Genomic DNA, 13,965 nt, shown 5'->3' on the forward strand with positions numbered 1-13,965 from the left:
GCACGATGCTATTGACTGAATGGAGCAACCTGGATTACTGTCCTCAGGGTAGGGGGCATGAGTCATTTTTGCCCATGGCAGGGAGAGAGAGCTGAGTATGTGGTGACCACAAATGAGAACCCCAGAATCATGAGGGCAGTTCATGGCCCTTTTCCTTAAGGAGATATATCAGGACTGCAGAGTCTACCCTCTCTGAGGTAGGTGTGGCCATGTGGCTCGATTAGTTCACGGTGTCACATGCCATTAGAGTGCTACAAGGAGCTTGGTGGACAGAGAAAGGGGCCCTTTAAAAAGTGGCTCTTATTCTAATGAACAAATAAAAGCCTTTGAATAGAAGGACTCAAATTTCTAATACCTTTTCACATCTGGCTACAAAACAGAATGGAAAGAGCATAGGAAACATAAAGCTGTTCTGGTATGTCATCCTCAGGCCCCCAAAGTTTAGACAGGTTGTTATGAAAGCCAGACCACACTCAGCTGTAGTGTGAGAATATCTTTTCAATGCAAGTATTGTGTACAGAATTTATACCTTACGTAACTAAGTGAAGCATTAAGTTTTTCATGACCTAAAACATAAAACTGAAACTATCTACATGCTGCAGCACTTTGTGATAGTATATTGCACTGACAATGCATAATGTTACATTCTGTCCCTTTAGAGCATAAAATTCCAAGCACATTTAGAGAAAGGGATAATTTAGGCTCCAAGAGTCAAGACACTGCCGGGTATGGAAGAAACAGGTCAGAAATAAGAGAAAGGTGGCAGAGTTGGTCAAGAGTTCGAATGGCAGCGAGGACTAGTTGACTGCAAATGCCCGTTGGAAGCAGCCCTCAACTTGTTACAGAAGTACCAGTCTCCCTCACACCTAGCATTCTGCCCACCTGACCACCGTCTTAACTCCTTCCTCTACAAATGGTCCACCTCAAGATGTCTTCCCATGGGACCATGGTTCCAATTTTCCGAATCAAGTCTCAGAATTCCCTTGTGTGATCAGTCCTGCTGCTGACATTAACGATTCATTCCACTAAAGACCTAAAGTCAGTCAATGGTGTGTCTTTACAGGAATTGCTTCATGCATCAAAAGACTATGCCTGAGACACTAAAATCTATAATCACGTTATCTTTATGCCATGATATTTTTTTCATGTCACTGAAAAACACACAGTGCTAGTTTACCCTCATAGGGCTGGTGACTACCATGCTAAGATCTTCCCTCTGTGAACCAGCTCGCACAGTGGGAAACCTGCATGGTTAGCTCCCCACCCCAACAGCCAGAGTTAGATGCCTTGCTTAAGACTAGAAACTGGGAAGGAAAGGGTGAGAAACTGCAAACCCCACTACAGTATGTCAAAATGCATTACACACTCTATCTCCTATGATCTTATTACAAGCACCGACCAGGCACACGTAATTATTCACAATGTGTAAAAACTGAAGGTTAAGTATTGGTCCAAGTTCACATGGTTAGTAAATAGCAGTGCTAGAATTTTTTTTAAAGATTTTATTTATTTTTAGAGAGGGAAGGGAGGGAAATAGAGAGAGAGAGAGAGAGAGAGAGAGAGAGAGAAACATCAATGTGCGGTTGCTGGGGGTTATGGCCTGCAATCCAGGCATGTACCCTGGCTGGGAATCGAACCTGCAACACTAGTGCTAGAATTTTAAACCAAGTCCCTTTGGCACCAAAACTGGATGCTTCTCATCAATAAAGCACTAGAGAAAAGGAGCCCTTCACACTTACGACATTTCTGTTGGACTTTCATATAGTTGCCACTATTAGTCAAATACATTTTATTAATTTCGTGTTAGTCTTGATTAATCCCTACTTTCCCTCCTGGCACAGCTCTATGTTCTGAAGACGTCTGTGACTTCATCTGTGTTCAAGACCTTTATGACAACATCTGTGTTAAGACCCTCACTGAGATTACATTTTATAAACATTAAGTGCTTAGGCCAGATACTGACTGAGCACTGGAGATGCAGCACTCACCTTATGTTCGGGGGGAACAAACTGCAACCCCAGCCGACTGCATTTCTCAGGCACTCCTTGGCAAAGGGGAGAGTCACTTAAGAACCCCATCCCCAAAGCGCAGGAGGCCTGTGCTAGTCCCGCTACACCAAGGCTAGTGGGTGGTGAATCTCGAGCCCTCATGCTCCTGATGCACACGGCCTTGACAGGTGGGCTTCTTTTGCTTGGAGTTCTCAAGCGTACTCTAGTCTCATTTCCTTATTTACAATTACCAGTATTTTTTAAATTGTCTGCAATGAGCAATTTTTTTTTTAAAACAAGCAAGTTTTACATTTGGAATCAGAAAAAATTACTAAAATTTATTCTGAAAAATGCATGATCATTTCTAAGCTGGGACCCACCTTGGAATACCTAATTCTCACATTGAGAATCCTGGAGTTGCCCTGATATGGGAGATAAAGAATTCACCTACACAGGCTGGGGAAAAATAAAAAACACTTGCAAATCACAAATCTGATAGAGGATGTGTGTATATAAAATATATAAAGATGTGTGTCAATAAAGAATATAAAAACTCTTAGTCCTGGCCAAGTAGCTCAGTGGGTTAGAGCATCATCCTGATACTCCAAGGTTGCAGGTTCAATCCCCAGTCAGGGCACATACAAGAATCAAACAATGAATGCATAAACATGTGGAACAACAAACTGATGTTTCTCTGTCTCTAAAATCAATCAATAAAAATATGTTTAAAATATAAAGAACTCTAAAAACTGGGCAGAAGACATGAATAGATATTCCACCAAAGAAAGCATGTGAATGGCAAAAAATGACATGAAAAAACACTTAATATCAGTCAATAAGCAAATACAAATTAAAATCTCAATGAGATACCACTACCTATTAAAATATTTAAAATTAAAAAGGCTTTCCATGCCAAGTGTTGGCAAAAACGTGGAGCAACTGGAACTCCTGTACACTGTGGTAGGTGTGTAATAGCATACAATTACTCTAGATAACAATTTGGTAGTTTCTTAAAAGCATGAACATACACCTCCCATATGACCCAGACCTTCTCATTCTACGTATTTACCTAAGAAAAATTAAAGCACATGTCCACAATTGTACAGAAATGCTATACAGCTTTTTTTAGTAACCAAAAATTGGCAACAAGCCAAATGTCCAACAACAGATAAATGGATAAACAAACTGGCATTTCCATACTACTCAACAAGAAAAAAGAATGAAGTCCTAGGATATGCAACATGCATGAATGTCAACAAAACTGAGTGAAAGAAGCCAGACTAAAAAGAGTTTATACTGCGTGATTCCATTTATATGAACTTCTAGAAAATGCAAACTAATGTATAGTGACAGAAAGCAGATCAGTGGTTGCCAGGGGAATGGGAGGTGCTGGGAGGGATCACAAAGGAAACTGGTGGGGGTGATGGAAACATTATCTTGCTTGTGGTGATGTTTCAAAAGTATAAACACATGTCGAAATTCATCAAACTCAATACTTTCAACATGTGCAACTTGTATGTTGATTTTTAAAACACATTATTAGTACAATATTCTAGATGTCATAAATGGTCACATTCAGAAAATTACCTCAAATCTCTTAAACCACTTTGTGTGTTACAGCTACAGTCTTTGTATTAAAAAATGCATCTTTTCTCCAAGAATTCACACAAAACTGAAAAATGAAAGGTATCTTCACTATTCAGATGGTACACGCAGGCTGCACATACGAGGACTAGCCTGATGGCTAGGCAGGGCGATCCTACAACTCTGAAGGGGAGGGGGGTGAGACAAGTCATATATTTGTGTTTTCCTAGTATTCTAAGGCTTACCTTTGAAGTAATACTTCCTAAGACAAAAAGATTAAAGGATTAAGGTGACCTTGTTTTCTAAACTTTAAAGATTTTATGTATTTATTTTTAGAGAGAGGGGAAGGGAAGGAGAGAGGAAGAAACGTCAGTGTGTGGTTGCCTCTCATGCACCCCCTACTGGGGTCCTGGGCCACAACCCAGGCATATGCCCTGACTGGGAATCAAACCTGCAACCCTTTGGCTCACAGGCTGGAGCTCAGTCCACAGACCAGCCAGGGCATTTTCTCAACTTTATAATCTTCTTTCGATTTCAACAGACTGCTAGGTAACTTAACCATATTGCATAAACTGAAATTTCTGTGTGATCAATAAACAGCAGCTACTTAATGACAAAAAAGTAATATGTATACCTATATATTTTTCTTCACATTGTGCCCAAATCCAATAAATATGTGTATTTCATACTGCTAAAAAATTAAAATCTTAAAAAAGGTTTAAATCTTCCTCCTCTTCTTCTGTATGGTAGATTATGAATTAAATGATTATACAAGAATAATATAAATTTACTTAACAAGTTTACTAATTTATTCTGAGAGATACCAAAAAGATGATCCATGCTTTTGGTAGTTTTAATCTTAGGAGACAGGATTACATTACATTACCAAAAACATCCTGAGAGAAACCTCAATGTGCGGTTACCTCTCTTGCACCCTCAACCGGGGACCTGCCTGCAACCCAGGCATGTGCCCTGACTGGAAATCAAACCAGATCCTTTGGTTCACAGGCTGGTGTTCAATCTACCGAGCCACACCAGCCAGGGCTGAACTGTATTTCTTAATTTGGGTTGCCTGCAAAAAGGTTTCAAAGCTGCTAATCATACTTTGGTGCTCACATATCCCCTAAAATAATACTGAAAAAGTATGCACCCCCTGGTACTTTTTAAGTTGACATCTAAAACTTTCCATTGACAATCATTAAAGATTTGGTTTCTAGCATATTATAAATGTTTATATGTTGAAATAAAACCAAGATATCATTCTTCTATGTTTAGCCAATGGATTATAAACACCGTAACATTTTCGTATACACCATCAACCATTTAAAAAATAGATGTACAAGTTCTTTTCTAACAGAAGAAAATTCTTTATATTGTTCTTTTTCTCCTGGAACTCTTACTTCCATCCATTTTCACTGGTCTGTAGTAGCTCCGAAATGCCCTCACCACACACTAGCACAGCTTTCCCAACATATCCAGATGAATACAAAGGCAGGGTGGCAACCTCATTTTTAAGAGAGCCTGTCCTCTAATTTAACCCTCTCAACAGTTCACTGGTCACCTAACTGGAAAAAAAAACATCAATTGCATATATAACAACCATTAAAAGTGGAACTTACATAATTTAGTAAAACACACCTCTCTAATATGACCAAATAGTTGCTTTTATCAAATTGAGAAATTAAACACATATTATTTGTAGCCAAAACAGAACATCCAAAATAGAAAGTCGGAAGGTCTTGAGCTACAAGTGTATGCTCATAAAGCATCAGGCAAGGGAAGGTTCTGGAAGAGTGCAGAGGTGCTCCAGAGAGCTTCACAGTATAGATTTCAACAGGTGCCGGGCTGGGATTTTTTTTTTTTTTTTTTATAGCTTTTTCTTGATCCTTATAGTTTAAACCCTATTTTATTTCATATTAAACTGAAGGTAGAAAAAGCTTTTCAGAAACAGGACACAGGAGTGAAACATGAAATTCTTAAACAGAATATGAGATGCTCGGTTAAAAGACTACTGGTGGGGGGCAGGGGTTGTCTGTGTGTCACAACGTGATGACTTGTAACAGTGGGCTTTGTCTCCTGTGGCAAGCAGCAGAGGCTTCCCTTGCTAATCTCAACTGCCAGGTACTCAGCACGAGTACCTGGTGCTAAGCACTAGTACCTGCCACGAGAAACTGCAATCATTAGCTACCACTATAACAATAAAATCCCGTGATCATGGAAGCATTACAATATCTTGAATTATTAATTTTCTGGAATTTTCTCTAGCAGAATTGCTTTTAAAGCATATGATGAAGGCATCTTGAAAAATCACAAGTTGGCCCAAGAAAATTTTTTAATAAAACCTTCCTTCTCAGACTCTATTCCCATCACTGAATACAATCTCACTAGGGTAAAACAGACCTGATAGGTAGGACTTTCCTCTCCTCCATTACTTTGTACATATAAGTATGACTTCCAAGCCTCTATTAGAATCATCAGGAAAGTTTTGTGTAGTTTTCTGGTTGTTGGATTAAGGGATTTTTGTTTGTTTTCCCTTAAATTCTCTATAATTTTCAGAATCCAGAATGACAGTGATAAAAAGAGACTTTTTTCCTTTATTGACCCTTAGCCATAAGAGGAAAACAGAACAGTGTAATAAAGTCTCCTCTGATTCTACTAATACAGGTGGGGGGAGGAGGGGAATGTCCCATCCTATTAGACCTGGGAGTCTCAGTCTCTGCTGTTCGTGCACTGGTCCAGATAATTCTTTGCTGTAACCTACCTCTCTGTGGATGAGGGTGATCATCTGGGATATGATGCACTCTAATCAAAAGACATCTTAATTCAGGAGGCTTTATTTTTAAAAGAAAACAACAACAATTTTTCTCTTTTTAATGAAGTACATGTGAACACCAAGGAGATATAGAAATTTGGAAGATAAAGTTCTGACTTCTGGGAGCTTATAAACTTTACTTATAAATTGTACCATTTGAGTCTCATTCATTAACCAAAAAGGTATTTTAAAGACTTTAGTGTTATTCCTGACTCCTCTAAATAAGTAATACAATGATATATTTTTATATTTTAGTGACATTACAAACATAATTCTACATAACTGTCACATATACACACAGACAAAAAAAATTTTGGTTTTGGCTTAAATAACACTGAACCTACCAATACAATACTAATTTCTATCTACTGCGTTCAATGTTGCAACTCTGAAATGAAAAATAACATCTGGAAAAAAAACCCAGACAACTCTAACAAAAACCATCATTTCATATTAAAAAAAAAAGTATCTCAGGTGAGTAAACACATTTAAATAACGTCCTAAGGGAGAAGGAAGTCATCCGATGTAAGGCCACACCTTTTTACAACTCTACAGCACAGGGAAACCTAGAATGAATAAAGAAAAAAATAAAACATTATTTAGCGTGGGTCTTTAAATCGTTCTATTTGCTTACCTACATGCATTTAACACACAACAGGAACCAGTGCATTCACCTTTGAAAAGGACACACTCCCCAAGTTGCCCACTCAAAATCTGTATCGTTTGATTTTCAATGTAATCTAACTGCATCATCAAAAGTCTTTACTTCCTGCCCAAATAAAGACAAACTAAAATTCAACTGTTTGTTCATTTGTTCATTTTTAACTCATTCATGTTACAAAGGGCAAATACTGGCAAGGACAGTTCCTTGCCAGCAGAGAAACAAAACCAGACAAGATGCTTTCTCCAAATTCAAGGAAATACCCAATCGACTTGCTGCCTCTTCGGTCTGCTTCTCCACCAGCGCTCACAATGCCAGTGACACAAAGTATAGTGCCGAGCCCTGTGTAAAACTAGCACCAGCCATGCAAGAGGCTAACAGGTTGCTAACAGTCTAGTCAAAGGAGTATTGCTATCTGTCTGGAAACTTACTTTAGAATCCTGAGGAAATAAGAAAGCTGACTGTTTTATCTCCTCCCAATTTTTCATCAAAGGGCACATAAAGATAACACAAGACAACAACTGGCAATAGCTCTGTCAACCATAGGCCAAAGCCTGAGTCAAACTTCCAAGGACAGCACCATCAACGGGGATAGACCAAGAGGTGCAACTGACCAAGAGTTCATAACTACTCTCTGCCACATGCTACATCCTTCATCCAAGGAATGAATGAATAGGTGAATAAACAAGCAAACTATCATAAATCAAGAGAGTGAACTGCAAAGATGGGCAAAGCATTTCATCCATTCTCATTGCCTAAACTTAATTCTAAAATACAAAAGTTGTATCTACCAGAAAAACAAAACAAAACAAAAACAAAAACAGGCTGCCAGACATCCCACTGCCTAAAAACTCTTTCTAAAGTCTGGCAGAACTAGATTCTCTCCCCTATCCTTACCCCTCCCCCAGGAGATCTTCCATATCCGTTTGAAGACCAATGGTTTGTAAACCTGCCCAAGGAAGACTTTGTAAAACAGGGTCCCAGAGAGAAAAAGCTCCATAAGCAGAGCACACGAAAGAGGTCTCCTTCACGTCCAAGGAATTACAAACCACTCCTGATGTCTAATTCATTCAGAGACTTTGACAGTCTGAGCCACTCAACCTCAGCCCAGCAGGCTCACATCTGGTGAGTGCTGGCAGGCTGGTGGGAATTGAATAAGCTGAGGGAAGAAGCTGCATGCAATAAAGTTCAGCGAGGCAGACTGAGGCAATCTCACCCACCCAGTCTCTCCTTCAATACAGGTTATCAGAATAGGATTAACATAAAGTATGGACCCAAAGACTAAGACGACTATCTCTCTGATGATTATTTTCCACAAGAAACTGTTGAAAAGTAGAGAAAGCATCTTGGTGATACTCTAGAGGGTGAACATCCAGGCTGCCGAGCAGAGCTGGGTAAACCCAGATGGATTCAGGATCTGCACTCTCAGACAGGCCCATGCACTTCTGTCCTTCTGGGGTTTTCTTCCCCCTTCACTATCTTACTTTTCATCATCACCAATATGTCCAACAGATACTCAAGGGCATTCTGGCCATGCTAAAAACAGTTATTAGTTGTAATTTGTACTGAAGTATTTAGTATAACAAGGCACTGTGCTCAGTGCTTTATATACACAATTTTATCTAATGCTTACAACCATGTGAAGTTTCATCTCCCATGTTAATACCGAAACTGCAACTGTGAAAGGACGAATAATTTGTCCAAAAGTCACTTCGATGAAAGTGACCTTGGTATGTTATATAAGGAAGGCATTCCAAGTTCTGGTCTCCACGTAGCTTTACCCTCAATTCCTGCCATACCTCTGTACCCTAACTATACCTTCACCAGACCCTGTTATTCTCAACAACTAATAGAATCCCCACACAGGCTCTCTAAAACAGCATCTGCCCTAATGTTTTCAATATAAATAAGTCTTTTTTAAATGTATGGCTAAGCCAACAAGAAAATAAAGAAATTCTATAGAAGCCATAAAGGACAAAAATCCACAAATCCACAAGAATATATGCAAATAATAGAGCTGATTTCAAAAGGCTAAAAGACTGAATTTTAATGGTCCATGCCCCACAGGGAACAAGGATAAAACTGGAGCCCTAACATCTTAGGTAGAAGGAAACACATATCTCAGGAGAAAGACACCCTTATACAAAACTTATGAGAAACCAACAAAAAAGTTCCAAAAAACATTCATTCATAATTAAAAATTACCATACAAATGAAGAAATAAGCTACAAGGAAGAGTCAGCAAAATCAAAACAGTACAGAATCAGACCCATAAAGACTGTAGGTATCAAAACTAGACTATAACCAGACTTACTTTATATGACAAAATAAAGGGAGACCTTGAACAGAAAAGTGGGTATTTGTGCTGCCTGTCACTACCAGAACCAGTAAGTAGAGACAAGGACCGAATCTTCACAGGCGCCTCATTCAGATGCCAGCAACCTGAGATGCCAGGTTATTTACCCTCAAAAAACAATCTTAACATCTCATCTCAAGCTGGCCTTTTTGTAAGAAGAAAAGGTAGGTAAGAGATTTGGAAAGAAAATTAATCTAAGAGTTGTAGTCCAGGGATGATTTTCCTCCTCCTTTATCTGTTGATCAACAACTCAGATACCATCTCCATCACTTACAGACGCCCTGGGGCACAAAGGTGGAACTGCCTGTGGACCTCCTGGAGCCTTGTAGGCCCTGCACTCCAGTTCCTGGAAATAATAGATTTCCACACATGTTAATCACTTAAGCCTATCAACTAAGGCTAAAATCTTTAATTCTTGAGTTCTCTTATCAATTTGAGACTAGGAAAAAAATCAGTAACTACTAACATTTGTAAAAAGAACTAAATAAAACTTCTAGACACAAATAAATTAAAAATGGTATTAAAATTAGAACCAATGAGTCACAACTGAATGAAAAATTAGTGAACTGGAAGATACAAATAACCTAGAATTCAGCACACAGAATCAAAATAATTGAGTTATATGGATAAAACAGTGGTCAAGAACACACGAGTAGGTCCTTCTTAATTCTAATTGGAATTCCTGAAGAAGTTAGATAGTAGGGGAGAGGTGTTAGAAAAAAACAAAATGAAACAAACAAACAGAAAATCCTTTTGAGGCCTAAAGTTTTTCTGAAAGAAAGGGTTTATGGAGCCAAATGCTAGCCAGAAAAGGACCAGGTCCTGGGAATGAAGTCTAAACCACCAGCATCCGCACTAGATGTAAAAGGTAACATGTCCATCACCCTGGATTGAAGGGCTCTTGCATAGAATGAGTTTGCAGAAGAAACCTGTTTTGAAAGAATTAACATTGGTAATAAAGGGGCTGGGGAAAAGTGCAGCAGGAAAAGCTCTGGGACAGGTGAACAATCCATATGGAAGAAGTATTTGATGTTTCTGGATTGGCTGTGGGCAACAGTGCCAAAAGTTCATGTGTAAATAGGGTGTAGTGACTTGGCTGTTCCTTTTAGGTAAGAGCTGAAAGAGAGGCCTGAGAGTTGATTCCAAATTTCAACATACATTTCAGGAATGTGAGTAGTCTTTAGTTGGTTTTGGCCCTTCATGGTTAACTGATCAACTTTGTCTCTTCCTCTTACCCTGAGGCCTGCTGTAATTTCATTAAAATATCTCAGAATATTTCTTCTACCAGAGACAAATATTTCTACCATTGAATAATTGTGGAAAATGTCTCAGTACTGATAATAATAAGAATGATCAGACTCACAAAGCACAACATATTTACCAGCCAACTGAGTAAGCAGAATCCAGCAGAATTACAGAACAGCAAAGACAAACTGAAGATCAAACAGATAAGGAAACATGAAACCTTACAACAGAATCAGAATTTAAAAAACATTACAAAAGTAAAACACTATCAAAGTAGTTTTGAAAGAAATTAACTGTCCATTGAGAATTCTATACCACAGAAAGAGATAGTAAAGCTATCTTTTCAGAAAAAGGATGAAATAAACATATTCAGAAAATGAAAACCAACAGTTTATTGCCAAAAATTCTCACTAAAAGAGCTTCCAAAGTTATCACAAAAAGAAAAAAAAATACTACCAGAAAAAAAAGATTGGGTTGTAAAAATAAATAGTAAGTAAAGAAAGTAATAAATATATAAATAATTCTAAGCACATATTAAATGTATAGAGCAATAATAATGCCTAATTTATGTGGTAACAAGAATTCAAGATAAACCTAAAACTCTAGATAATAGTGTTCAAATGATAAAAAAATGGAGTTATAGGCTCTTGACACAGAATAAAGAAACTTTAATATGCATGTTAAAGGGTAACCACAAATTTTTTAAAAGAACATACAGCATATGAACTACTATAGTGGAATAAACTGCAATTAAGAAAAAAAAACAAAAGTCAATTCAAAGAAAGCAAGAAAGGATAATTTAGAAAGCAGAACACAGGAAGCACAAATGACTATAGGAATGATTCCAAAAATATCTGTAACCCCAATCAATGCAAATGAAAAAGAATGAAAGGTAAACCTCTAGGTACAGGCAATATTTACAAGAGACACACCTAAAACTTAAGTACACAGTTCCCGTATAGAGGAATCCAGCCTCCAAACATTCGGGCGATTGTTACACTGGAAGCCTCCTGGTTAAAGAAGTACCTGTTCTTCCCTTTAGCTAGGACCTGCCAAGTCAGCCCTCTAATAAACCACCAAAAAGACGAGGGAGTGAGCATCCAAACCCACAGACCTTGTCTCCCTTCAGTGAAGTACAGATGGAAAAAATACAACAAAAAAACTCTAGCCAAAAGAAAGCTGGTGTGTCTCTGGTAGTAGCTGAGAAAATTAACTTTAAGGCAAAAAGCGTGATCTGAAAGAGTCACTACTTTATTTCATCATTTGACTTCACAACCCTAATCTTGTATGTATCAAAGAACAAATCTTCAAAAATATATAGTACAAGTCATCAGAAATTCAAGGAGAAACTGCCAGTGCTACCATCTGTAGGATGCTTATCACAATTATCTCAACTGAGACATTATTCAGACAAAAGGTAATAAAACATAAATATTTGACCAGTGCAATTAACAAGCTTGATCCAACAACTGGAAAATGCAATTTTTCCAAGCATACATAAAAAAAAATATTTACAAAAACTGCCCATGTACTTGAGAAGCCTTAAAACAAGTCTCATTTACTTTGAAAGAATTAGTACCAGACCTTATCATCTGATGATTAAATAATAACATTAGAAAGTAATCATAAAACAAAATAACTTCAATGAGGTAAAACCTATACGTCTGGAAACAAAAACCTGAGTCAAAGGAAAAATATGTTGGACACTAGAAAATATTTAGAACTTAGTGATGTTGAGCATCTACTTACAAAAACTTGTGGGGCATGCCTGTAGCAGTAGGCACAGGGAACTGGGCATACCTAGGGATATCGAGGGTTCGGCTCCAGACCACTGCAATAAAGCAAGTGTCGCAATAAAGTGAGTCATAATCTTTTTGCTGGTGGACGGTCTCGCCTTCAGTTCGTAAAAAACACAACATCTGTGAAACTCAATAAAGCAAAGTGCAATAAAACATGGTATGCCTATATTCCAGGCCCAGAATGTTTTACAGGTGCATTCTACTGAACAGTCGACAAAGAGATCATTTCAAAGAATCTAAGAAAACAGAGGGAACACTCTACAACTCATTTCATGAGACTAGTATAACCCTAATAATACCAGAATCTAACAAGGACTACATAAGAAAGAAAAATTACAGACCAATGTCACTCATGAATTTTTAGGATGAAAACTCCTAAACAAAACAATAGCAAATCCAATCCAGGAATATGTCATAACAGATAATATATCACAACCAAGTTGTGTTTCTTCCAGGAATGTGAGCATGGTTCAACACTGGACAATATATTAACTTCAATTATCTCAATTAAGGCAAAAACATTTGATCAGATTTCTATGAAAACTCTTATCAAACTGAGGATAGAAGGAAAAGTCCTAACCTAGTAAGTAGACCTCAAGTTGTGAAGGACTTCCAAGAAGGCTCCTTGGAAAGGAAGCTGAGTCCCTTGAAGGCACACCCTTTTGCCCGCCCACCTCTCTGCTGCCTGGAATGGGAAGTAGATGACTGACGCTCCAGCACCCATCCTGGCCTATGAGGTGACCTTAAGGATGGAACCCCGTACTCCATACAGAAGAAGAGGAAGACAGAAGGAACCAGGGTCCCTGATGTCTTAGAGGCACTACCACAGAGTTGCATGCCGAGCTGCACATCTCTGGACTTCTCTGATATGTGAAACTAAGCCTTTGTGTATTTAAAATACTTTTCCTTATGCAGTCAAACCCCACCTTAACTGAAACACCATTTCTATTCAAAATGATACTGGAAGCCCTAACCTGAGCAAAAGCAAGAAAAATAAAATATCTAAGAACTGTTAAGAAACAAAACTATAATTATTCACATATAAACAGAAAATTAATCTTATAGAAAATTACTAGAAATGAGAGGTTACCAGCACAGCCAGAAAAAATGTCAAATACATTTCTATATACCAGCAACAGTTAAAAATATTTAATTTTAAAAATACTGCTTATAATAGCAACAAAAACATGCTACCTAAGAATAAATCTAATCTACAAGTCAAAACTTCTATGTAGAAAATTATGAAGCTTTTTGGAAAGATTTTAAGAGGACCAAAATAACTCAAGCATAGTAAAAGCTGTCATTACGATGTTATTTCTCCGGAAATCAATCCAAGGATTCCAATGCAATTGTGATCAAATCCCAACACAGTTTTCCATGGAACCTCACAGGCTAAATGTTACATGAAGTAGCAAAGAGCCAAGAACAACTATGACATTCCTGAAGAACACAGCAAGGGAAAAGGACTTTCCATCAAGACATGAAAGTGATAAGGACACAGTATCTAAGAGAGTGGGTAC

At 37.9% G+C, this 13,965-nt stretch overlaps 1 protein-coding gene across 3 annotated transcripts in view; it reads right to left on the reverse strand.

Annotated features, from left to right (window-relative positions):
* The window catches only part of UMAD1 (UBAP1-MVB12-associated (UMA) domain containing 1), a 200,976-nt gene that overhangs the window by 184,848 nt on the left and 2,163 nt on the right, over positions 1-13,965 (reverse strand). The window contains exon 2 of one of the 3 annotated variants that reach the window (XM_036010319.1): positions 6,922-6,950. The exons of the other annotated variants lie outside the window; for them this stretch is intronic. The gene's annotated coding sequence lies outside the window, so the exon portion shown is untranslated. The remainder of the gene's footprint in view (positions 1-6,921; positions 6,951-13,965) is intronic. 3 annotated transcript variants of the gene reach the window in all.

The sequence above is a fragment of the Phyllostomus discolor genome, chromosome 10 (assembly GCF_004126475.2).
Source record: "Phyllostomus discolor isolate MPI-MPIP mPhyDis1 chromosome 10, mPhyDis1.pri.v3, whole genome shotgun sequence".
NCBI classification, from domain to species: domain Eukaryota; kingdom Metazoa; phylum Chordata; class Mammalia; order Chiroptera; family Phyllostomidae; genus Phyllostomus; species Phyllostomus discolor.